The sequence below is a fragment of the Ambystoma mexicanum genome, chromosome 11, assembly GCF_040938575.1.
Source record: "Ambystoma mexicanum isolate Mex_15411 chromosome 11, UKY_AmexF1_1, whole genome shotgun sequence".
Taxonomy (NCBI): Eukaryota; Metazoa; Chordata; class Amphibia; order Caudata; family Ambystomatidae; genus Ambystoma; species Ambystoma mexicanum.
The window spans coordinates 397,447,185-397,472,606 of NC_090934.1; the positions used below are offsets into that span (position 1 = coordinate 397,447,185).

Here is a 25,422-nt window from a genome sequence, read left to right on the forward strand (position 1 = left end):
TCCCTGTCCCATGTGATCGAAGCAGTCCACAACCTAGGAGAAAAAATGAAGATGGAAGGCGGAGCAGAAGATAGTACATGGTTCGATAACCTCTTCTCCTGGGTCCCCTCATGGCTTGGAACAACGATGAAATTTTTGATGCCAGCTGTGGTGTTCCTCCTATTGATTTTCTGCCTGTGCCAGGTGGGTCTTCGAGTCTGTGCTAAAGCAGTACCAAATGGTGCAATGATGATGGTGACAATGGGCAACTCACACGGTACAATAAAAACGGTGCAAGAAGCACAAGTACAAACAGGGGTAGACAACACACCAAGGTACCAACTGGTGCCCATGTACCATGACAAGGATATTGTAGACAAGCTTTGGCACACCACCATCAAAGAGCCCCGCATACTAGAATGGTACGAGGAAGTGTGGGTAGATTTAGAAGGAGATGGTGGGTGCATATATCTTACGTGTACTCCAGATGAATACGCCAGGAGGGGTGAGAGTTTAAGGGGGGTGTGCAGAGCATGGATGCCTATCAAAGGAACTCCTGCATGGGATGAGGCGGTGATGGACGAAGCAGAGTGTAGGAGGATAGAGGAGTTAAAGAATTCGTTACTTTAGTAACGAAAGGGGGGAAATGTAGGGGAGGACTGGTCCAGGAGACCCTTCTCGCCTGCGTTTCTTCCCCAGGTGAGGGCTATGGCCCATTGGGCGTTCCCTCATGCCACCCGGGCCCAGGTGGTGGAGGGCTCACCCACTGGAGACATTGCCCACACGTATCGAATGCCCACATGTATTGATCACAACACAAATTTAGTTAGGCCCAAAAACCATTCTCTGCCCGGTAAAGATGGTGTGAGCTCAGCGCACTGTAGCGCGGCCCCCACCCTTGGAGAACATCCCTGTTGCCGCAGCACCCTGGCAGATCCGCTGCGAGCACGTTCCCACGAACAAGACGGACATGAGCTAGCGCAATACGCTAACATTGTAACAGTTCACCTCCCGCAGTGTACCATCACTATCAGCATGACCCAGCCAGCAGGCCTGAACAGTGAAATGAACAGCAAAATGGTCCTCTGATGGCAGACAGTCTTTTCATATATATGTATATACGAATGTCAAGTCCTCTTGCATTATTTCTTTCTTCCACAAAATATACACGCCTGTAGAATGTATTAAAATGAGAGAGAATATGCTCCCATGATATAAGCTATAGCGAGCCCGCACCATTACAGGTGGATGCTAATGATAAAGGGACGCTCCAGGGATCTGTTCGTTGCGTGTATCACTGGGCAGCCTACCTCACATGGTTTCGCGCCATAACTAAAACTAACGCTGCTAGAGTACGCGAGAAAGCGGATGCAACTATACTGTGAACTCATGTCATGAATGCACAAGAGTGCACTTATCATGTGTGAATGTCTGAGCCCCTCATATGCTACCACCGTCACGTACAGGGGCGGGTCGTTTTCTATGTACTCCACTGATCTAACCACTACCTCATTTACTGCAAATATATATGCATGTAACTAAAACACTGTAGCTGCTAGAATATAATGTACAAAAATGGTGCTCGGACTGGGTATAATGGAAACACACCCAGCCAAGGTTAAATGCATGTTTTGAAGTGATTTTAAATAAGTATTATAGAAAGTATTCAAATGTTTGCGATGTCTTTACCTATATTTGGCAACACACGAGGGAGATACCTTTGTGAAAACGTACAAGGTCTCGATGTATCCCCCTCCCTCCCTCAGAAGACTGCCAAGACATGAGAATAGAGCCCCGCTCTGTGCCATCACGCCTCCCCCGACCTGACTGGAGCCGCTTCAAAGACTTGTAACCCCACTGCAGCACCCAAGGCCGCGGCCAGCCACCTGCATTATTTACAGCACAGCAGTAAACCTTTGTCTAAACTCAAGCGCCCCCTCGTAAACCCCACAACCCACCGGACTGTCTCAGACTTATGGCCCTGTGCAATCAGGACACCCAACACTTTGACAACACACAGCGAAACATCCATAACCACTTCTAACAAGACAGAAAGACCTGTACCACCCGCCCCAGTCCCCGAAGCTTAGCCCCGCGACCCACGGTCCCGGTCAACAGATCACAAGTAACCAGGCCTCGATATATTATCTCCAGACCCCTCACAAGGTGCATTCCTCCTGTGTTGCATTAACCTATTGAAAGATTTACTAAAGAGAATAGAACTGTAAATGACTGAATGACTGCGGGGTGCATGGCAGAGGGCAAGCAAGTCAGGAAAGGCATTCATCCCTGCCACAGGCCGCCTCAGTACACCAACACCGCCCGGATGAACTCAAGCCGACCTGCCAGGCCCAGCCCAACCCACGAGGGTGACCAGTGACGTCCTCCAGCCAAGACCAACCACACCGCAGCAGCACCTATAGTTAGTCGTCGCCACCCAATCCCAATGAACTTGTGCCCCCTATAGTATGTAGGTTTTGATGACGTTTTTTGTAAATATATACGCCTGTCTTTGCGATTGTCAGACAGAGCGCTCTCGGAGTTTGCAGAGTTCTTTGCATGCCCAATTCTGATTGATAAACTCCCATTTACGCTCACCCGCACTCTGTCTTGGCCTTATTCCCATTTTGGGAGAGTCCTTCATTGTCTCTCATTGCGGGGAGGATCGTGCTGTTTGGGGACGCTTGCTTTCAGGACCGGGAACTGAAGTTCATTTCTGGCCTGAGGCTGGGGAGCCTCGAGGGGTAGAGTTTCGGCCCCTTCCTTTACCGCGTTGTTGCCCCCTTGTGGGGTATGGGGTGATGTAGCTGCTGGTGCCTTGGGGAGGGGACCAGTTATTCCCTGAGCTGTATTGATTTTGAGGGAATCGTTGCCCACGAAAGGAACGTCTATTCCCGCTCCCCCTTCTTTGTGAAGGTCTTTGGGTGATCTGATCCAGAGTCTTAAGTGTGTCATGCTCCTTTTTTGCAGTTTCTAGGGCTTCATCCACTGCCTTTCCGAATAAATTAGTATCCTCCATTGGTTTATTTATAAGTGAGGCCTGTGTCTCTAGCTTGAAGCCAGAGTTTATTAACCATGCGTGCTGCTTCAGGAGGGTACCTTGAGACAAAGCCCTTCCGGACGTTTCTGCTGCATCCAAAGTATTTTTTAGCATACTTTGGTTAACTTGCCTGCCCTCTGTCACAGTTGAGAGCAGAAAGGCTCGCAGTGTCTCAGGGACTTCTTGAAGACCTTCCTCTAGCTTGGCCCATTGCGCATCAGCATATCTAGCTAACAACATAGTATTGTTGGCGATGCGAGTGGAGTAAGCTGCTGCCATGGTGATCCTTTTCCCCAAAGCATAAAGTCTCTTACATTCCTTGTCAGGGGGTGCCTCCCCAGTGGATAGGGGAACCCCTGCTCCTTTCATGGTAGTTGTAACAACCAATGAATCTGGAGTAGAATGACCTCTGATGTAGAAGGGGTCAGAGGGGGAGGGACTAAAAAGCTTCTCTACCCTCGGATTCACTGCTCTAGTAAATGCAGGTGTTAATAAAGAAGGGGCCAACCTCTTTTTAATTGAATTTAGTAGAGGAATAGCTTGGCTGGCAGGAGGTTTTTCTTTCAAAATGTCCTCCACAAAATCAGCCTCTGGAATGGCTTCCTGAGTAGCAATATTGAAGTGTTCCACTGCTTTCCTCAGAATGGCATTGAAAGCCATTTGATCATCCACCGGGGAGGCCTGTCTAGTGGGGGCAGTTGGAGGGGAGTACAGGCACAAGGAATCAGGTTCCAGAGTTGGAGTAGGCGATTGCCAAGCGCAAGGATCAAAGGAGTCTGGGTCTACCCCCCAACCCTCAGTAGGGTCTAAATGGACCTCCTCAGAGTCAAAGGGATTTTTATTTTGAGTCTCCACCTCAGTGAGGTCATAAATGTATTGCTCCTCTTCCTCATCTTGAGTAGGGTCAAAGACCCTCTGCAGCTTAGCCACAGGGAAAGGGGGGTTTTCCTACCTAGACCTCTTGGGTGTGGACTTTTCAGAGAGTTCCACAAATATCTCTAGTCTGTGCATACATCCTTCAAATTTTTCTCTGGTCCAAACAGATGAACCAAAGCGGTCCAGAAGTGGAAAGGGCTCTTCCAGTGGATCCTCCATCTGCAAACATCGAGATTTTCTCTTCAACGCCGAAGAAATCCCTTCAGGAGTTTCCAAAAAGTCTTTTTCGGGGTTCCGACAGTTGACGCAAGTCCTTTTGTTTGTCTGTAGGCCTTTCCGTAGGTTCTGGTAAATTCTTCAGCCTATCCTTGGGTTTCGACAAATCCTTGTGCTTGTCCTTTGGTTTTGATGAATCCGTAGACCTTTGTTTGTGAGAATCTGCCGAAATGATCCTGGCGATGCTCTCTGTGATTACTTCCTCATCGGGAAGTTCTGAAGTATGGGCCTCTGGTTACGTGACTACTGGCGGAATCGGGGCCTTTTCGGCCATAGATGCCTTCTTCCGATGCGTCCCGATGGTATGGTGGATATTGGGGTCAGCACTATTTGATTTAGTAGGCCCTTACGCAAGGCGCACCTGCGGTTGCGTGGATGGCTGCCGACCATGACGATTGGCGGGCAAGGCCAAAGCTTTTGGTGTGCCCGTTGGCGCTATGGACAGCTGTGACTGTTTAGTCGAAGAGGTCCCTGGGGTTGTGTCTTTAGTGTGGGGAACATGTGCGTCTAGGTCGCCGCGGTGTACATTTCCTTTAGCATTTCCTAGGTCTTGCCTAGAGGGGCTGGGGACAGACGATGCGGAGCGAGAGTGCTCTGCCGAGAGGTCCACTGCCTCAGAATCAGAGGCTAGTTCGTCACTCAACCCCTCGTCACAATCAGTGGTTTTGAAGCGGGAGAACCAGACTCTGCCTGCGACATTCCGTAGGCCGCCCACCGCTTAACACGGTGCTCCTTCAAAGTTTTCGGGTGCAGGAGCTTGCAAGCCGCACAAACTGACTTGTCGTGATTGAGGGGTAAACACTGGTTACACTTAAAATGTTTATCTTTCCAAGGGAATTTGGCCCTGCAAACAGGACAAAACCAAAATGGAGTCCTCTCCATAGCTGAGGAAATAAACTGTGACGAATATACCCAGGGAACAATGAGAGAGGAAAGGGAAAGGCATTCTCAGAAAGGGAAATGTCCACCCAGACCCCACTCTCCCTACTGTGTAGGCCGGCCAGAAGGCCCAGCCACGTGGTTGGCAGCGCCGACAAGACCCCGTCCGTCGAAGATCTGTGGACTGTCTTCGGCAGAGAACTGGATCAGCCGTCGATGGAAGGGACGGTAGGGTAATATCAATAACTTTAATATGTATTACGACCAAAGGTCGAAGAGAACAAAAGCAATTTCTCTGGACTAGCTCTGCATAAGGCGACCAGTATGCTGGGTGGAAAAAAACAGTCGGAGAGACCTCGACACGCGAGTGATTTTGGGTACACTACACGTCACGTTAGGGATAGTGTTACAGGCACGCCCATGTCGACGTCCCCTTTCGATTCTCCAAAGACATGATGCAATACTCCACGGTGACCACTGGATGTCGGACTATATGCACAGCATGTGATTCTAAACAGATTGACATAGCCAAAAAAGGGCTCAAGGGGAGGCCATTCGGGGGACTTATAACTGGAATTGTGCACCGCTTTTGCTTGCGCCAGTTGGTGGGCACTCTGGCTGCTGATAATGTGTTGGCAGTCGAAATGTGGCAGAGTGGGTGCGACAGAGTGGAAGATCTTGTTGATCAACATATACATACCCCCTAGTACTCAATGATTGGATGATGTACAAACAGCCCTTGAAAAGTTCTTGTTATAAGGCGATGAGAATTGTGGTGAATATAGTATTATACTGGGTGGTGACATGAATGCTAAGTGTACAGACACCCTTTCTTGTGCTGCATACTCTAATGTTTCTAAAAAGTGTAGAATGACCCACGGCCTTGGAAACCGCAAGGGTAAGGAATGGGTTAATTTTTTTCATCAATGAAACCTGTTTTTTTGTTAAAAGGGAGAGCCTTGGAGGATATCCCCGGGAAGTACACCTGGCGGGGGAATGAGTGTGAAGCTACACTAGACGATTACTTCAGTAATAACACTTGTCTCCATGTGACAAAGGAGTTAAGGGTTATTCCTATGGAACATAGTGCCCATAATCCTATAACACTGAGTATTGATCTTCAGAACATGGGGCTAATGGATAGTGGGTGCACCGATGTTAATGTAAATCATGCAGGTAATCGTATTTCTTGGTCTGCAAGTCATTTACAAAAAATGGCTGCACAGCTCTCTGATTTACAAGATGATGACCTTATTGTCTTGAGGTACATGAATAGTAATGAGGATGAGGAGTGGATTAGTACACTTACCATCAAAATCACTTCTGTGGGTAACAAAACACAAGGCATAACATGCAATAAATATGTACGTGTATATGAGGTTATCAGAGATGCAAAGCATGCGATGCAGAAGGAAATACGTATATACGCAATACTGGTTTGGCTACTTTGGTATTGTCCAAGCGTGTGTATGCCATTAAGCAGCAGTATTATAGTTGACTTAGGAGATGGAAGCGTTCCACCCTTAATGCCAACTTGCAAAAAAAATGTGTTGTACTTAGGAGTGCTAATACTAGGAAGGATGTTACAAGGAAAATCTTCTCCACTCTACTTTTGAGGGGGTTGCAGACCTGGGTAGATGAGTTCATGGTACTACACCCTTCCCACACCGGGTTTCACTGGTATCTGGTGGATGTACATTATACCTGATGTTTGTCGACTATAAAGCGGCATTCGACAGAGTTAATAGAAATTTGCTGTGGAATAAACTACTTGCATATGGTTGCCCAAAGTGGATTATTAATGCGCTAAAAGGGCTACATATTAACACTCAGGCCCGGATACGAATGAATGAGGAAGGTGGATTATCTATGGCAATTTCTATATGCAGGGGGGTAAAGCAAGGTTGTACACTGGCCCCCTTGCTATACAATTTGTTTACAGCGGATTTACCAATTTGTATTTTGACAAAGCATGGTTGTTGCCCTGGGGTTGGTGACAGCATTGTCACTTGCATGATGTATGCTGATGATTTGGTAATGACGAACTATACGGTAGCCAAAGCAATGTTTGAATTACTGATAAAATATGCTGCAGGCAATGAGATATGCATAAATGTGGGTAAAACCAAGATTACGGCTGTCTCCTCTAAAATAAAATGAAGCTGCTTGATTTCCAGACTACTCTTGGTAAAGTGGACTACGTAGTATCGTACCCCTTCTTGGGCTTATAGATGAGCGGCAGTAGGGCCTATGTGTGATGAGTGGTGCACTTCAAACTCTTTCTCCCCCACAAACACACTCTCCCCACTTGAGCTGTCTGAGTTGGCAATCTCTTGTAGACGTCGTCGTACAAGGTAGTCTCTTTCCTTCTTATGATGAATGTGCTTGTCACGGAGAGAAGCCACAGTGACCGCTGGATAAACAGCTGTCCTGTGACTCCCTTTCCGGAACCAAGCCGGTAATCAGGGAAAAACCCAAAAGGGAAAAAACCCTGCGGAGCAGTGTAGACTCTTCAATCCGGATGACATGATAGTCGCTGATGAGTGCAATGGAGCGAGGCGGATAGCAAAGTAGAAGATGCCCAACCGTCTAAACCATGGAGTAGATGAGTCAGGGGAGACGGAGGCTCCGTGTGGCAGTTAGAAGAATGGCACTGGTTCCAGGAAGAGGAAGTAGGTAATCAGCAAGCCAGCTCAGAGGAGCCCAACAGGAAAAGAATACGGGAAGGATTCCCGCAGTCAGAAGAGAGAGAAACGGAAATAAGTACACCAGAGTACCGCCCGGAGCAGCGGAAGGAAATAGTAGCGTTCCGAAGAAAAAACACAGGAACACAGGAGAACAGGAAAACCCTCTGGCAGATCCGAAAGGTGGACAGCAGAGCATCGGAGCGAGGAAACCCGGAAACAGGAAGTGTTCAAAGTGGGTTGCAACGCAGCGTCTACCAGGAGGCGGGGAGTAAAAATACTTCCAGCGGCCATGCGTCACGTAACTGAGGCTGGTAGCAAGAAGACAGAGAAAGGACTAAAACGCCCTACCTCTGGGTCTCCAGCTCCAACACGGAAACAACCGCCAATTACGGCTATGGTCGTGACGACGGATGACACTACGAGTGTATAGTGGCCGTTAAGAAAACCAAGGCCCTTCGTATGACCCAGCTAATATGCAATTTTGCTAAGAACACTGCAGGGTTCTCATTAGAGGGAATCGTTATACTCTATAAGCAATGCTTCAGCCCGATGGCGTTATATGGTTTGGAAGCATTGAATAGGAGAGATTGGAAATGGCTCTGTCATATTGAAAGAGCCATTTGGAAACATAACCTAAGGACGAGTATGTCTACCCCTATTGAATACTTAAGGTTAAAGTTGGGGCTAGTATCACTCATGTGAGCTGCTTATTAGAAGAGGCTTGTTGCACATCAAAATTAACTAGTGCCAAAAATGTCAGCTGCTGGCACTACTGGATGCAGGTGTGATGCCTGCTACTGATCGAGGCGCAGATCCGTTTGATGTGTTGGCAAGTAGCTTATATAAGGCCATTGGCTGGTGCCCTGATATTACTAGAGGGACAAATTACCAAACCTTGAAACGCATTTTCAAACAAACTTAAGCAATGGGATTGGTCTACTAATTATACTCATTTATAGTCTCTTAGAAGCCACGAGTATGTATCTAGAGTGGCTCATAATTATTTCAAACCTCAGAGATACTTGCAGCAATGCCCAAACCGATCGGTTCAAAGCTTTCTATTAAGAATGTGCATAAATCAATTACCGACATACGTATCTGTGGGAGCTCGTTTGGAGATCCCCTTTAAAGATAGATGTTGCAGTCTGTGTAAAAAACCTGGTGTATTAGAGACGGCAAAAACCCATTTACAGGATGCACAGTATTAAGCTCTGTATATATGAATATTTTAGGCCACATGGTTCACTGCTATGATTCGATAAAAGAGGACACATTCTCTGACCATTGTCTTAATACGGACACACTTTGCACTATACCGACTGTGGATTGTTATAAGTACGCGATTGGCAATCGATACGTAATCCTGGTTTTTGGTGGCAGATTGTTATTTTCTTGTGATTCATTTAAGCTAGGGAAAAGATTTAGCGTATTAACAGTTTTACATTTTCTATTTATTATTTTAACAGTTGACGGATGGACGTGTATAACCAAAATACTGACATAGATTTCCTAGCCTTTAATTATTGTAAACTCTGAAGAGGAAAAGTTACACTGTGGTCGTAAATGCTTACTTAAACGGAGCTGCTATTGGGGGTATATTGTAAATTTGGTTATGTTATGAAATGTTATATAATGAATTGTTTTTAAATATTGTGATAATACTTTTGTAAAAGTTCTTTTAGAACTGTATACAAATAAATTAAATACAAGGAATTTGGGAAATGATTCAAGAAGGATCTTTATGGGTAAAGATGTTAAGACTAAAACGTATGCACCGAATTACAGAATCTCTGAAGGAGTGTACACAGAGGATTAAGGAACTTTCTTTAATGACTTTAAATAAAACTTTTTTTTTCTTCATTGGAACCAAGAACCCCACTGATTTCGGCCAAGGAAAGTCTTTACCAGAAGCATATGGCTCTGGTCTTCAGGTTCTTTTTCTATAGTGGTAGGGCCAGACCGAATTAGGTTTGGGACGTAGGCTATATTTTTGGTTTCTTTGGATGACTGTTGAGAACCCGTAGTTTCAGAGACAATCACCTAAGTGATAGGGATAGATAGGTCTTTTCTTATTTGATTTAATAAAGAACAATTTGAAAATGCCCTCGGTGCGTCTTACTCGTTCTTCTGGTTCGCCACAAGGCTTAACGAAAACTAGTTGAGTTCTCACACTAACCACCATCAAGCTAACTGAAGGGGGCCCAAAGCCTCCTCATTGTATGTTACGTACACTTGTAAAGCGCACAAACACCAAAGGCAACTTGATGCTAAAGATACCAACAGAATGACAGAAAGAAAGAAACAAGGGAACTAAAACAGGTAGGTGTTTAGCAGACAACTAAACTGAAGATGATTTTCGGTGGCTCTAAGGGTAAATGGTAAAGAGTTCCATAGCCTTGTTGCAGAAACAGAGAAGGAACTACCAATGAACCTAGCTAAACGAAATGGAGGAATTAAGATCAACAGAGCATCTTGAGAGTACAGTGCGTGGGTGGAGCAGTACAGTGAAAACTAGTTTGCAAGCACCCTGACCATAGAATGCACCGTAGAATTCACAGTGAACTATACGAAGTGACAACCAATACAGGGAGCAAAGCACAGGAGAAATATGAGAACTGTAGGGGGTATCCGTGGCCACACGAGCTCCCAGATTTTGAAGAAGCTGAAGACGGTTAATGAGATAAGAGTGGTCGTGCCAGAAAGAGAATTACTGTAGTCGACTCAAAACAAGGGCAGCAACGACTGGAGCACAAAGGTGAGGAGGAAGGAAGGGCAGAACTTTCTGCAAGGTTTGTAACTGAACATGGTCAGTGTGACAGACAGCACTGTGCCTCAGTAAATAAAGATGCAGAGATGTTGAAACCAAAGTTTTTCAACACAGCTACAGGAGTGGGAAGTGGGCCAAGATCCTGAGGACAAAATGGAGGTCCAAAAGGAAGGAATAAAAGAAGAACGAGACTGGGAACCAACCACCACCAGGGCCAAATTGTACTATTTTAACACCCTCTTTGCTGGCACCTTCGGAACGCAACCCGAAAAAAACAACGGACAAACCAAAATAAGGCCCTCCGGGCTGCACCTCTGCCCTACTAAACACAACCATGTCTCAGAAGCCATTAAAATCACCCACTGGCTCATGATCCGAGAGCGAATCAACTTCAAGATCCTCTCCATCGTTCACAAGTGCCTCTCCAAAACACCACCAGCCTACCTTTCTCGGTACGACGTCGATTCGTCGCCCGTTTTTCTCTCTGCATTTTTTGCTGTCGATCTTTCACTGCAAAAACCCCACAAAAAATATGGGGAGGGGGTAAAGGGATATAAGGTGTAGCTGGGGTGTGGGGACTAGATTGTAAATAGGTGGGAAGGGGAGTTTGGGCGGGTAACCCCCCCCCCCAACAAAAATAAAACAAAATTCAATTAATTTTTGCGAGAAAAAAAAAGTGGCAAAAAAATGCTTGAAAAGAAACAGGCTATTAAATGACATAGAACCCCTTTCGCAGCATGTGGCAAAACACACTGCTGTTCACCCACTAAGATCCTCAAACAATCACTTGCTCAAAGTGCACAGCTTCAGTCGTCAAACTGCAGGCAGCTCTAGCTTCCCTGTTGTCACTGCCAAGCTTTGGAACAATCTTCCCAGGTTCTTGAGAATGGAATCCTCCTATGGGATCTTTAGGAGAAATTTGAAAACCGGTCTCTTCACCTAAGCTCCTCCGAGCCATGTCACTGCATCTCTGTTGAACCTCATTAACCTATGCATCCTGCTTTTCTTGCTTATCCTTACCAGCACACCCCTTCCACTTTCCCTGATGCAACTAGTGCCTAGATACCGGTGTGTTGTGCGCTGCAACAAATACAAAAATAAATAAACCACCAGCACTTCTGTCTTGGCCCCGTTCAATTAGTAAAATCCAGGAAAAATAGTACTGCTACTGGCCAGGTCTCTTCCCACTGTTTGTCAATGAATGAAACAACTATATCATAGTAATGGGAATCCTGGTATTGTTGGTACTAATGTGTGAAATCTCTAAGTTTATTACCCATGAGATTGTCCAGAAAGAAGAAGAGGGTTGAACAAGAAAGCTCACATACAATGGTTGTGAATAAACGTGGTTTGTATTAAAATTGAAAACATTCAAACATGAAAAAGAAAACATTTATAGACAATTTACATGTAACCAAATCAAATAATCTTAACATAAATAAATAAGGAAATCAAAAATCACAGTTTTGCTTCAGTACACAGATCAATTCGAAGTACTGAACATGTGGCATAGCATGAATAAATGGTGAAATCAAAGAGACTATGGTTCAGTGCATGGGTAGGTATAGAGTACTAACCATACACCGTCCGGGCTTTTTTTAGTGCTTGCTAAATCTAAAGTATAGTGCATAGCCCGAAAAGGAGAGGTACACAAATGATTCTAAGTGTACGTCACGACCCATGTATGGCACATGTGGAAATCAACTTGTGTTCAAAGGAAGGTAGCTTATATTCAATAAAGCATCTCATATTGCAGGTGCCTAAAGCATCTCATATTACAGGTGCCAACGTGACGGGGGACTGTAGTCAAATTCTTAGCATCAAGTACAGGCCTGACAATAGGTAGTTCATAGACCCCAAAAGTACTTATTGGTGCAAATGTCCCCCTTGCATATGGTACACGTTTCGGCGGAGTAAGTATCCAACTCCAAATACATCAGCCGAATAGGCATTATTCTGCAAGAACCGCCTTCATCAGGGCAAATAGGTGGCCCCTTGGCTGGAAGATAGGCCGCTCCTGGGAACCGGATGCCTGTCATAGGGTGCAGTGGAGTGGAGCCAAGCCGTCAATATGTCCGGAGCAGAGTTCTAGAAGCTGAGCGAAGTTATCCCGTGCATCCTGGGATGTATACCGTGAAGCACTGTCTTCGTGGTGCTGTCAGAGCAGGAGAGTGTGTTCAAAAAGCGCACGTCCGCTGTGCTGTAGCGAGTGTCTGCTGATCAGCGGCGGCTGTATCCAAGACATTGTTCAATTAGAGTCAATTCCAGCCCATCAAACCTGTGACTACCGCCAAGCAACCCCTAAACCGAGACTTGTGTCCAGCTGAGAAGCATCAAGCCGGAAAGATGATCTGAGTGTTATCAGCATATGAGTAGCAACGAAGGCCGCGGGAGTGGATGAGCCAGGCAAGAGGCTGGATGCAGACATTGAATAACATGGGGGATAAGGCTGAGCCTTGGGGGACACCACAGAAGAGAGGGCAAAATGAAGAATAGAAAGAGGAAAGAGCAAGTGTTTGGCCCACCTCAGCCATGAAATAAGTAAACCATGACAGGACTGGGCCAGAGAGGCCGGCCAAGGCAAGGCGGCTGAGCAGGAGGGAGTGGTCAACTGTGTCAAAAACTGCTGATAAATCAAAAAGAATCAGAGCGCCAACTCCCCCTGATCGACCAGGCGGGTAAGATCGTCCATTGCCAAGACCAGCACATTCTGTGCTACGACCCAGGCGAAAACCTGACTGAAATGGGTCAAAGAAACAAGACTCCTCAAGAAAAAAAAGGAGGAGAGAAATCATCAATGCTTCTAGAGGTTTCCGAAAAAAGGAAGGAGAGAGGTAGGACGGAAATGTGCAGGATCAGTGGGATCCAAAGAAGGCTTTTTCAAGAGAGGCATAACAAGCGAATGCTTCAGCTCCGCAGGAATAATACCATGTGAACAGGGTAGATTAATAGCATGGGATGCCTGAGAAGCAATAGCTGCCATGATCTCTTCAATGACAGCTAGTGGAATACAACTAGTTGTACACCTCAATTACATTTCAGAAGTGCATGCTGAGCACATGAAGTAACTCTGGCAAAGGTGCTGCAGAATTCAGGCAACAAATAATCACTGTTCAATACAGTTAAGTGTTAAAGTAGCCAAAGTCCAAAAGATTTAACCTACCTAAATTTGGAAAACAAATATGGAGTTACCAAACAAGTTCAGGAATCTTGCAATGATGAACAGAAAGCGCTCTTGATTTAAAGTTGATAAACACGACTGTGCTGGTGTTTTGGAATTCTTCAACTGTAAATCAGGCTTTTGTAGACTTTGACTTCCAAAATGTTTCTTGGTACAAAGTAGAGGGTTTAAAACATGGAGAATTCCACAGTAGTGCAAAAGTGCTGTTCCCCCTGTGTTCTGAGACAGTAGTTTGGGTCCATAGCCTTCAGCTACAGGGAACCAACTATCCCGAGGTCTCTTGGTAAAGACCTATTGGGTAGTCTGTCCAAAACCTTGTCCCCTCTCCATGAAGATCGACACAATGACCAGGCTCTGCAACACAGACCTTCCATGTGCATGAGGCTTTAACAATGAGATAGACTATGTTTGCACAGGTTGCAGGAGGCATCACTATCCCAGGAGGCAGTCAAGAGACCAGATTCTTCTTGCCAGGGTTACAGGGGAATGAGTACAGTGAAACCCAGCTAAGTGATTTCTGGGATTCCAATCCTACATCATTGTCCAACGATGCATGTCCTATGTCCTGCAACGGTGAACTCCTACTCTGTCATAAGAAGGCTAACAACACTTGCTACCGGGGCTCTGCCTTTGACATGCCACATAACTTTCTTCCAATGAGTTCCAGGACAATTCTTCACTGGCACGAACTGTAAGGGGCTAAAACATGTTTTACATTTGTGTGGCAAGTTCATGGCCATGTAAGAGTACAAAAGAACAGGGGGCTGTTAGAAATCACCTCTTGCTTTCAAACTGTGGGCACAGAGCATCAGGGAACCAGTTTAGGGAAACGGTTTTGTTATAGTGACTCCCATGACTTGCAAATGTTATAACTTGGCAGGTTCATATGGGTAAAGTATGCCTTTCAACATTATGCAACGTCAAGATTTAAGGATTATTCCCATGTCATGGTAGCAGTGTTGAAGCTAGAGACAGTAAAACCAGCAACATGTAATTTCTACAAAGCAGTCGGTCTATGTCTGGATAGGGCTGTGGCTCCTTTCTGACTACCACTAGCTGGTTATCCTATGGAGTATTGCCATGTCACTGAATAAGTTAAGGAATAGCATACAACAACTCTGGATCCAAGCCTCATTCAAGGAGTAATAGGGGAGCAACCAAGCGAAAACATCTGGTGAACTCATGCCCCGGTGACCTACCTCATACATGCATTGTGTACTTAGACGAATATCGTCCGTTTTGTCGCCTTACAGAGTCCACAGCAGGCTAGCGAATGGAGCAGGCCTGAGGACCGCCAACTTCCACTAGAAGCACCCAATGGGATCTTTCCTCATGCAGGTCTACCAATGGGGCAGAAAACAAGACTTTGCTTTCACAGTATGCGTAGTGTCTTATGGTGTACATTATGTCAGTGTTTAACGCTGCAATATTGTGGTTTTAAGGTTTTCAATATTTTAGTCCTACAGTTAGAATTATTGTAGCTTTACTGTGTAAAACATTTCAGTCATGTGCAGTACAAAAGTTGTCTCTCACTGATTCTAATATTTTTGTCTTCCAAATTTTCAACTCCCTGTGTGCAATAATTGGAAACTAAAAGAGTGAACATCAAAACGTTGAGACGGAAAAAGTGTACGAAGTGAGAAGGAACTATTTAACACTATGAAACAGAATTATTATACACATACAAGACAACATTATTGGATTGTGCGATGCCACATTTTTACATTTTATTAGAGTGACTATATTGAATACGACAAGAATGAAAGATGGTACAGTTTGGGAGTAAAATATTTTTTCAAGTTTGATGCAGGCAAAATGAAAGTATTATACATTGGGAGCCCAAAATACCACTTTCGCTGGGACCTGAAAGAGTGGACTATGAGACTGGAGTTTTGTACACCATCACTGAAAAACTAACCGCTGCGACCGAATCATTGTGCCAAGTTCAGCTAAATTGTAGACTATAGAATATTGAGTCTCACAGTGTTCCCTATGTTAATATCGTGGAATTAAACATTTTGGTGTCAGTGTGCAGAGCTTCGGGCTTGCACATTCAGATGTCCCAGCGTACAATATTTTAGACCAGTTACAATAGGTCAGTCATTCAGTGTACAATATTTTTGTCTCACAATCATTTTGGTCTCGCATACTTCGATCTCAATGTGCACACTATTTCAGTGTCATGTTGTGCAAAATGTCAGTCTCGCTGTGCACACTATTTTATTGCTAAGGGATCTAACATGTTGTGTCCCAATGTTCAATATTCTGATGTTAGGTAAACCGACCTGACAAGAAAACATTTTCCGCCTTTCATCATTCTTTTGGCATTAAATGGTTGGTTCGCCCGTCGCCTCACTCACCTTGGGCCTCTCTCTAGTGAATCCCTCGGCCGCGGTCTTAGCTCTGCAGGTGCTGTGGTCTTTCTCGCGGTGGGTTAGGCACTGCTAGAGCTTCACGCGGTTCGCGCCATTGCTCACCTCTGGCGTCCTGCCCAGCTCTCTTGATCTCTAGGCTGCACCGGTTATACTCTTATCTGGTCTCAATCGGCGTACTGTCTGGCGTGCCACTGCTCTCAAGGCTGCTCCCGCCCTCGATCCTGCAATGGAGAGAAGGAAGAGAGAGAACTGGGTTACTACAGGTCAGCGCGCGTGAGGCGGACATGATCGGGACCAATTCTGGCGCGTTTCCTGTTATTCCGAGCACAGCTGTCCCCATAGACACCGTCCTCTGGACGCTTACGCTTTGAGCTGGAACGCGGGGGGGGGGGGGGGGGTGGGGGGTACTGCGGGGCACCTACACTGCACACACCCATACCCTGATTCCTGCTCTATTGATGGGAGTCTCTCGCCGCCGGGCAAGCAAACCCAAAACTTCTGCGTCACAACATAATATGGCGAACGTCACAGCAAGTCAGCAAACCACTCAAATCTTAACAAATGTTCCAAAACAGGGATCCAGGAGCTCTTGTTAGGGGATCTCGGTTGTGCATGTGTAAGAGGACTTGGCTACCAGGAAAAAAGTCACCATGTTTCAATAGAAAACATATTTGGAATCCCAATTTTGCCGCAAATAAGAGCTGTGAGCGTTGGGCTATGCTTTGAGGCTCGCAGCATAGAAGCACAGACTGGCAGGGGTGTTTTGGGATTTCTTTTAGTGAAGCATTGGATTGTTTGCGGTTGCGTGTTAGTGTGTTTTGGTGGTTGCTTGGGGTTATAGAGCTTGTCATTCCTTTGATGCTTGTGTGTGCGGAATACGCTGCAGGGGCACGGCCCAGCAATGACGAGGCTTGGCTTGCATGACAATCCTGTTCATGAAGGCTACCTCTTCTTGCGTTTTCCTGGGTGACTGCCATCAATACATTTGTGCACCTTTTATTCAACACGTCTGACAGACGAGCAGTGACACACGGGTGGTCCGGGCCCATGACAAATGGAGCATGGGCATAACATTCCTCTCAACACAATTATTATTTATTATTATTCGGGTATTTGAGCTAGGACCAATCTTCAAGAGGCAAGTGATATGTTCTCATTCATCAATGTCACTCACGTCAGCAGTAGTATAGTCATGCAACCCGTATCTAATAACGGTGATTGTATCGGCCAGGCAGATTCAGTCCAACAGCAGACGGATCACTTCCTGGGCACACCTAATTGTCCAATACAGGAATCGGTACAGGGCGTACACCCCGAGAGCCAGCGAAGTAGAGTCTCGATTGGGGACAATTCAGCTAATCTTTACTTTCACTTTTGGCATTGGAACTTCCCATCAGTCATTTGAACCAATAGACGTTGAGAGTTACTGCATTCACCCCCTGAGCAGTAGTTACCCCAGTGCCTTTCTGTGCCACCAATTTCCATAGATCAGCCTCGTAGGAGGTACTACATTTGCCACTAGGATGGTGATCCTTTATGATGAAATGATCAACTTGCAGAAGGGAACATGAAGCATCTTGCTCACGCATCTGTTGGTTGTGCATATCTTACGCTCAATGTCTTGCAGACGTCGATTTATCAGCCTCCAGAGTGCGTGCTCGAGTACTGTACCAGCCATGGTCCTTCCCAAGAGCATGAATGCTGTGGAACATCCCTTGAAGATGTGTGGTGTTTCTCTATATTCTCTGAGCAGTTGGTAGATCGCCAGTTCAGCATCGACATTTTGTTGGACCACAATGTGGAATGTCTTTGTTATATCCCCCTGGGGAACCTCACTGGCACCCACCACCCAGGCAGGATGGCACCAACTGCCTAAGAGAGAACCTACATTCACACACAAACATTCCATCCACAAAGCAACATTCTCTCGCTTACATCACTCACTCAGAGTGGACAGGGAAGGCACTGAGATGAAGATGTGACAGTCTTCTCAATGGTTTACATGAAGAGTTCTGCTCCATTTGCTTGGGCCCAGCAAGGAGTTATTTTACAGTGTTTGAGGCCCAATTCATGCAGGTAGGTTTGCCTATCTTGCCCCTGACAGGGAGGCCCATTGACAGTTGGCCAGGGACGTGCATGCACAACCAGGATGTTCTTAAACATTTGATAAGACCACATTGGTTGCCAGGGGAGTTACCACTTCACACTCAGGCTTCCTGGAGTGTTTATCCAGAAGGACCAGTAGGTATGGTCCATCCACGAAGGCATAAAAGTCGGCCCTCACCAGTTCTCAGGGAGTGGTGCTGACAGTATGGGTGGTAGCTTGTCTACCCTCCCGGTGATCTGGCAAGCGATGCACTGTATTATTTTAGTCTTGACCACACAGTGAGACCAAGGAACCTTTTTTTTTTTTAACCTAACTTTGGCTGAACAACTTTTTGGTGCTCTTCATCGTCCTATGTGTGGGATGATGCAGCATGGTCGTGTTTTAACGTCAAAGGATTTCCTTTTTATGAAAAATAACAGCTCATGTCTCATGGTGAGAAGGGTCTTGCGAGGTGCACGATTGCAATGACAATTCACAGGCCAGAATGTTCTCCCACCTCCCCGTTAGCAGAGTTTGTATGGTCACCTGTAAACGCTTGCCTTTTTAAGTGGCTGTGTGGATCTCCTAGTGATAGCACAATGAGATGGGTGCGTTCAATTATCAGTCATGCATGCTCTTCGGTGCAGTGTGCCTCATCCATTTCTTTTTTGTTGCCACCTGGTGGTGTCTTGTGTGGCAAACCAGAAGGAGTCGGACAAGTTATTGACATGTTCAATGGGTTTTACTCAATTGAATAAAAATAAAACTCGCCCTATCACTATGAGGGGAGTCCCTACCTAGCAAACCGAAAACTAAGGGTGCACACATCAAGTCCAAAGTAAAAAGGCTTCTGTCCAAAACCTATTCACTAACTGGCCCTACCAATTTTGAAAATAACTAACTAAAGGAAAAGGGGAGGCTAGCAGCACAACAGCCCTGGTGTGGATTTCTGCCTGGCCCACTGGTAGTAAATTAGCTCACAGTCTCAAAGTTATTTAGTGTGCAAAAGTATATTTCTCACAATCTTCAGAGCCCTCACACTCTTCACAAAGAGTCTTTTAGTAGAAATTGTAATTATCTTTTGTAATGGGTTTCACAATCCCCCTTGATGAACGTGTTCCTTCTGATATTCTTCTCAGGCTGATTTTCAAACGTACCCATCCCTTCAGGATCACTTGGGAAGACGGCTCTCATTCGGGTGCTGGGATTGCCCTGCACTCCCCTCGTGGATGCCTTTATTTTACAACTTTTATTTTACAACTGCAATATTCACTAGCCTGATCGGCTGTTCCCGTTTTGATATACAATGTTCAATCTTTTTTCACTCTGTTTTCAGGCGGCCTTGTGCCCATGAGCTTTCTCAACTTCTCCCACTCTTTATGGCTCTTCCACCCATGGTATGCAATGTTCATAATATTGTTTCCTATACCTGTGTCGGTTTCAGTACTCAATGAAACCAACCGTTTCAGGACTTCCTGGCGTCCCCATTTCCACAGCGGCTGTGTTCCAGATGGTGCTGCTTCCAATAGAACAGGCGCTTGTGGGCAAATCTTGGCAATCCCAGCCCCTCTCCGGTCTCTGGTCTCAGTGTCCGTAGCAGGGCCACAGGCTCACCACTGTTCATCAGTGGCCGCGCCACCAGAGAAGACAGGGGTATTCCCGTCAAGTCTAGTTACCGGACCGGAGCCTCTTGCTCAGTGAAGGCACCCACCGTTCAGTCTCCAGCAAGTGGGGTTGTCTCCACACACGCCACCGCTGGCTCTAGGGCTCGAGGTGGCTCAACCCTTCCAGGACGGCATTGCTACAGAGGCCTGGCTCTGCGTAGTGATTGTTTGCCTCCTTCCGTGGGAGTCTCCTCTCCTCCATTCACAATTCACTCTCCCTTTATACATGTCATTGTAACAACAATAAATCAAGTGGTGTTCAGCATTACCAGAAGCCAATATAGACAAAAGGATCTTTGCTGACTATAGTCTTTACAGGAGAAGGAACAAGTTACTTACCTGTAACTGTTGTTCTCCAGCATGGGTCTGGCATGGATTCACATGCTCATGAATATTCCCCGTCGTCAGGCTGGGAATCCTCGGTAAAGAAAAAACCAGTATCAGTTTCGTTTCTGATCTGTCTTTCCTAGTAATAACCAATCACTGGTCTCTGCGTCATACTGACCACAGCCAATGACTGCCCTCTACCTAAGCACCGCCTCTGGCAGCCATCTTCAGATTTGGAAGCACGTGAAGTGGCAGTATGACCAAGTGAAGAGCCGCAGAGGGGTAGGCGGGAGGGTTCGCATGTGAATCCATGCCAGACCCATGCTGGAGAACAACAGTTACAGGTAAGTAACTTGTTCCTTCTCCAGCATGGGGTCTGGCATGGATTCACATGCTCATGAATAAAGAATACATAGCAGTACACACATGCACAACCACGGGAGGTGGCAAAGGCTCAACATTAAGCATCACATCAACTCAACATTAAGCATCTTACCTCCTCACCAGGCTCACCTCAGGCGAACAGGTTGCGCAGCACTGCTTGGCCGACCCTGGACTCCTCCCTGGAATCCCGGTCGACGCAGTAGAATTTCGTGAAGGTGTGCGTCGACCTCCACGTAGCAGCCCTGCATATGTCCAGCAGGGGCACACCAGATAGGAACGCCGTGGTAGCTGCGATCGCTCTGGTGGAATGGGCTCTCGGACGGCCAGGCAGCGGTCGGTTTGCCAACCGGTGACAGTACATGATACAGCCGGAGAGCCATCTGGAGATGGAAGCCTTCGAGAGAGCCTTCCCCTGATTGACAGGTCCAAAGTTCACAAAGAGTTGTGACGTCTTCCGAAACCCCTTCGTGCGGTCCACGTAGAACTTCAGCGCTCTAGCTACATCCAGCGAGTGCAAAGTCCTCTCAGCCGGCGACGAAGGCGACGGGAAGAACACAGGTAACACCAAGGGTTCGTTGAGATGGAAGTCCGACGGTACCTTGGGCATGAAGGAGGGGTGCGTCCTGAGCACTACCCTCGTGTCGTGGAAAGTCAAGTACGGGGCCTTGCAGGAAAGGGCCTGGATCTCTCCCACTCGTCGTGCGGAGGTGATGGCCACAAGAAAAGCTGTTTTCCACGATAGAAACTTCAACGGGGCCGAGTGCAGAGGCTCGAACGGAGGTCCCATGAGCTTGGTCAGCACCACGTTGAGCTCCCACGCCGGGGCCGGAGCCTTCACCGGCGGGAACGATCTGAACAGTCCCTTCATGAACTCTTTCACCAGACGATGAGACCACAAGGACGTCCGCCCCGTGGTTCTGGTGTATCGGGAGATCGCAGCAAGATGAATCTTGATGGACGCGTGTGCCAAACCAGCTTTGGCCAGCGTCAGCAGGTACGGCAGTACTTGGGGAGCCGTAATCCGTAGAGGGTTAATCTTCTGTGCGTGGCACCAGACAGAGAACCTCTTCCATTTGTGTCCGTAGCATTTAAGAGTCGAGGACGCCCTGGCCTTTGCAAGAACCTCTCTGCAATCGGCCGGTATGTCGTATCCTCCAAACTCTAGCGCTGCAGGAGCCAGGCCTGCAAGTTCAGCGACTTCGGGTCGTGGTGGAGGATGGCGCCTCCTTCCCTGGAGAGTAGATCCGCGTCCGCCGGCAGCTTGATCGGCGGGGACGCTGACAAGTCCAGAAGGTCCGGGAACCATATCTGCCTCGGCCACGCAGGTGCGACGAGGATCATCCTGCACCGTGACCTCTTGAGCTGGCTTTTTTGTGAAAAAGCGCGAAAAAAGCACTAACGCTCGAGAGCAATAGCACGAGGATCCCAACACATGAACGTGCGGTAAAAATCTGAAGATGGCTGCCAGAGGCGGTGCTTAGGTAGAGGGCAGTCATTGGCTGTGGTCAGTATGACGCAGAGACCAGTGATTGGTTATTACTAGGAAAGACAGATCAGAAACGAAACTGATACTGGTTTTTTCTTTACCGAGGATTCCCAGCCTGACGACGGGGAATATTCATGAGCATGTGAATCCATGCCAGACCCCATGCTGGAGAAGCCAAAGTATTTCCAATATCCATAAAAGTGAACAAGGTGGTTTGCACTGCGGAATGGGAGTACTTGTCCCAGAGAGGGGAGTTACTTCCAGTGAGCTCCCACTAGCCTCGACCTCTAGGGAGGGTCTTGCCTAGCAAGCTTACTTCCCTAGCCTCAAAGGGAGTGGCTCCCCACTGGGCATAAATGACAAATTGTCCATGTTAGTCACGCTTGATCGGTTGTCCACCGAAGGGTACTCAATAGTGTACTGATATTCTGGTAGTTGAAGATCCCATTTCTTGTTGTAACTTCAGGCAACTGGATGTCTGAAGTACTTTTGCCCATTCCATCCCACCTGTTCGCTCACTTTCTTCAGGACGGATCTTCAAATTTTTGCTTAATGTGGTTTGCCTTTCCCGCAGGCTGTAGCCGGACACGTGCTGCCATGTGGGAACAGACTTCTAGAGTGGCCACATGGTGTTTTGGGCTTCTTCTTGGGACTTGCTCGTGGGTTGATGCATCGTGTTGCAATGCAATCAGTAACTGCCTATTTGATGGGTTGATATGCCAACACAGTTTCCATATGTGTGACGGTGCCTGGGGCCTGCCCAGCGTGATGATATTGTTAAATGACATGCCAGGTTTTCTCAGATTAAGACGTTGCAATTTCATTGAGTGACGGCCTTGAATTATCTGCACCCTCCCCTTTTCACCAGGGTCGTTTGTGGTGCAGGTGCTTATGGCCTTCATATAATTTGTAAATTTTGCCAAGCACAGTTTTCATTGAAGCCCATTGGAAGCTGGTATAAAGTGTCAAAAATCGAGAGTCTGGTGCCATGGACAGGGCTTGGATGGACCTGTGGGAGTCACCTTGTCCCCTATGTCTGGTTCTGCAGCCCCTGTACCTTGATATCTTCCAAATAGTGCTTAGTCACTTTCTTTTATCTTTAATAAGTATTTTTCTTTTGATTGGAGAAAGGATTCCTCTGCTCGTTGCCAGGTCTGTGTTGCCTGTAAGGGTGGAGGCGAACTCATGGATGAGCGCTCGCTGCTGCGATTTGAGCGTGATCTGCAGGTCGCAGGTTCGAATCCCGGCAAGGCCAACTCAGCCTTTCATCCTTCCGAGGTCGATAAAGGAGTACCAATTTCGGTTGTGTGATATTGTATGTAAATATGTGCTCTGTAAAGAGCTTTGGATTAAGGCGCTATATAAATAACACACCATTATCATTATAGCTCGCCTCCACCCTTACAGGCAACACAGAACTGGCAATGAGTAGCGGAATCCTTTCTCCATGCACAATATTATTCCTTTTCCCGAAGGCTGCGTTTGTACATGTAGCAGTGACAACAAAAGAGTGGTCCGGGTTCATGAGTAACCGAGCCTGGACCCAAGAGTCATGAACTGTAATTTGGGGTTTGTTACAAGTTATTTTTGTGCTCGTTATCAGGGTGGCGTTGTGTTCGTTTTCACTGTTCGTATATTCATGGTATAGTCAATGTGGCTTGGTGTTTTGGTCTGTGTTAGCAGAGTGTATTTTGGTGGTTTTTGATGTTTTGTTTTTCTGCGTCTTTGCACTATGGCAAGTCAATTTTGGGAATTTATGGGCATTTTGTCTCCACTTTGAGGATGTTGTGTGTGTTTTGGAATGTTGTGGTGATCCATTGGTGTTTGATCTTGGATTATGTTGTGCTTATTTTTGAGTCTCTGGACATTTGGTGGCGTTTTGGGGGTGTATTCAAGCTTGTATTTGGATGGGTTTTGATCTTGGACTTAATATTTTTGCAGTTTTTATAATGATGCTTACTAGTTTGTCTCAGGTAGGTTTCGTAGGAAAATAAACTACAGTACAGCAGCCTTAAAATAACACCACTGGCAAGTTCCACAATAAAATCCTGTAAAACACAACCCGCACTAAGCATGCACTGCACTGTCGTTAATGGCAACCAGCTACTGTCTAAAAAGACTCGCATCCTCTACTACAGAGCATGCTCCAGACTATGCAAACGGTGGCTCAAAGGCCCTCCTTGCTAAAAACAGGCACCATTTTGTAAACAGGCATAAATATACATATATGTTCTCTAGGGCAACTGGTCTTCGTGCACAGAGGAGCATGATGCGGCAGCACCTGCTTTGTAAGGGTTCCAAGGCCCCTTGTACGGTGATATAATGAGCCATCATGCAGTTTGTTTTTTCCATCGAGTAGGATAGTTTTTACGCTTTCCTGTTCACCAGACTTATGCGGGCGTCAAGAAAGAAGGACAAAGATGAAATACTCTTTTGTGTGATTAACCTACTTATTAGAAGCCTTTCCAGGTATGGTAAGATCAAACCCCTACAGGAACTAGAGGAAGCCCTTACAAACAAAAGGTGTTTTTGTGAAAAGTGTCCAGAAGGGCCAACCACAAACGTTGGATGGGGTAACCCAGTTCCCAGGAAAATAATAGTCTTTTCCCCATTCCTAATAAGTCTTGGTCCTTTTCCGGACACCCTACTCTAAACACAAAAGTTCCTAAACAATGGCCAACCAAATACTAAACCCTATTCTTCACAGGTCTACTAACCCCCTTGGCAAACTCTCGTCTAGAAACACAAAAGTTCAGGTTCCAGCTAACACAAAAGTTCAGATCTTGTATATAGTATCTCCCTTAAGTGTCGCCCAGCTAAGGCACTTGTAGTTCAGATCCAGTCCTCATGATTCTTTAGAGATTGTCCTTCAAACCTTGGAATTTTCCTCTTTCTATGGAAGGTCTATGTGAAAATGCCACCAGTAAAATATAGCCACGTGAAAACGTAGCCAGCGAAAAGTAGTTCCCAAAAAATGTAGTCATTCTATACAAGCAATGTGAACATGTTGGCAGTAATAAGGCCGCTAAAAAAGCTATTTTTGCAAACAAAGGTACAAGGCTGTAAAACCGCCATAATCATCCTAACTTTATTCCTAACTGTTACCTGAACTCTAATTACAACCCTTATTCTACACTGGACCTTTGCTAACACTAACTAAAGCATTTTATTTGTATGCGACTTGATACAAAACACCAAATGAATCGAAAATGAACATAACTCCAAAGCCATCAGCAGCTACCATAGACCTTGCCCTACCCCAAACCCTTGCTCTTATCCTAACCACAACTCCAACACTTATCCTAATGCTTTCTCTACCCTAATCCCTAGGTTTATCCTAACCCCTATACTATGGCAACATCCCCTGCCCGCTCCAATCACCCTATCCCTTTCTTAACATTTTCTCAAACCATTA

The 25,422-nt window shown here is 46.3% G+C and overlaps 1 protein-coding gene across 2 annotated transcripts in view; it reads right to left on the reverse strand.

Annotated features, from left to right (window-relative positions):
• The window catches only part of NR1H3 (nuclear receptor subfamily 1 group H member 3), a 608,088-nt gene that overhangs the window by 476,756 nt on the left and 105,910 nt on the right, over nucleotides 1-25,422 (reverse strand). Inside the window, exon 2 of one of the 2 annotated variants that reach the window (XM_069623157.1) lies at nucleotides 16,046-16,281. The exons of the other annotated variant lie outside the window; for it this stretch is intronic. The gene's annotated coding sequence lies outside the window, so the exon portion shown is untranslated. The remainder of the gene's footprint in view (nucleotides 1-16,045; nucleotides 16,282-25,422) is intronic. 2 annotated transcript variants of the gene reach the window in all.